This window comes from Mauremys mutica, chromosome 1 (assembly GCF_020497125.1).
Source record: "Mauremys mutica isolate MM-2020 ecotype Southern chromosome 1, ASM2049712v1, whole genome shotgun sequence".
Lineage (NCBI taxonomy): Eukaryota > Metazoa > Chordata > Testudines > Geoemydidae > Mauremys > Mauremys mutica.
In genome coordinates, this window is record NC_059072.1 from 153351490 (window position 1) to 153353426 (window position 1937).

Sequence of the window (1937 nt, forward strand, 5' to 3'; positions counted from 1 at the left end):
CCCCGGCTCGGATTGGTCGGGCTGCGGCGGACGGAGCGGAACGCGGCGCCCGCGCCTGTGCCGGAGCCGCGGGGGGCGGAGAGTTGGCGCAGCCCCGGGAGCCCGCGCTGGGCTGTGGCTGAATCCCCCCCCCTCCCCCCCGGTATCGCTCGCGCTTGGTTCGGTCCCTGCTCGGAGAGCCCCGCCCGCGGGAGATGAAGTCCGAGAAGAGCCTCTCGCATCCGCCCTGGCTGCCGCCTGGCGCTGAGTGAGTCTGGGCCGGGCCAGTCTGGGGCACTAGAAGTGGCTCCGGGCAGTAGCAGCGCCGGGCTGGGGCGTGGGCTGAACTCCTCTCCCATGGTCGCAGCCCTGCAGTGGGTCAGCGTGGCAGACAAACAGCTGGTCTTTTGGCATTAACCCTAGTTCAGGGCCGGTGCAAGGATATTTTGCCCCCTAGACGAAACATCCACCTTGAGCCCCCCCCCCCATCGCTTATTAAAAACTTTCAAAAATGACTATTGCATAATGTGGCATGGTTCATTTGAATTAATACACATTTGGCCTGAAAATTAATTAATTATTTAGTTGACATATTTAATGAAAATGAATAACCTGACAGTGCTGACACTGTTATTGTTTTCACTTGGCACAACATAGCATGGATCTTAACCTAAATAACATACATTATACACAATACACTGTCACAGAGTAACATAATTTAGCATTTATTTTTCCACAGGGAAGGGAAGTAGACTGAGTTGAGTCAGTGTGGTATCAGGTTTGGTGGGGAAGGAAAGCAGAGCGAGTCAGTGGGATATTGGGTTAGGTGGGGAAGAGAAGCAGACCGGGTTTGGTCAGTGGGGGTTTGGGTTTGGCTGGGGGAGTCTAAGGGGAACAGACCAGGTTTGGTCACTGGGAGGATCTGGTTTGGCTGGGGAGAGGAAGGGAAGCAGATCGGATTCAGTCAGTGATGGTTCAAGTTTGGCCGGGAGGAGAAGGAAGCAGACTGGGTTGAGTCAGTGGGGTATGAGGTTAGGTGGGGAAGGGAAGCACATTGGGTTCAGTCAGTGGGAGGATTGGGTTTGGCTGGAGCATGCAAGGGGAGCAGACTGGGTTGGATGTGGAGGGGGGGGCGGCGGGTAGGGTAGTATTCAAAGAGTCACAAGGTGAATTGGGCACTATCCTCTCCAGTCCCTGGCATGTAGCAGTAGCAGGCCAAGTGCACTTGCAACAGGGCAATGGGAGCGTGTGGCCTGCTTTGCCTTCACGAGCCCATCCTGCTTTCGCTCCAGCAGAGGGGCAGGCAGGACTGTGAAGGCAGAGAATGCGTGGCCCTCACGCCAAAGCAGGGTCAGGAGGGTAGAAATCTGGGGTGCAGGGAGGCGGGTTAAAACAGCTTAGCCGCTCCTCCACACAAGAGAGCCCACAGAGCTGCCAGCCATGGCCTGCCTGCCTCCCTCCCTCCCTCTATGGAGCAGAGCCTCTGCCCTGGAAAACCTGCAGCCCACTCTCTGAGGAGCATGCAAATATACCCTATTAATCTTTGTCACCTGGTTCAGGTGATTGGAGCCAGGCAATATAAAGAGCAGTCTCTTACCCAACCAACCACCTGAGAGCAAATCCTTCACACACACACATTTACAATTAAATGCAATTGTTAAATTACAACCTGTTTTCTTTAAATTTAGTTTATGAATTTTTAAGGTGACTTAACTATATGGTGAGATTGAAAGGGGATTTTTGATCTAGAGAAACACAAGGAGGTAGACTCCCATCAAATTTCTAAACCAGGGTAATTATTTTAATATTCTGCAACATAAAGAACAGGTTTTTTTCCCACGTGGAAAAAAATTTCCGGCAATTTTCTCCTTGGCAAATTTCAGCCCTTGCCAATTTCACTAGCCAAAGTTACAGGGAAGCTAACTATAGTGCTTAGAATGGGAAACTGGCAGCAGAAT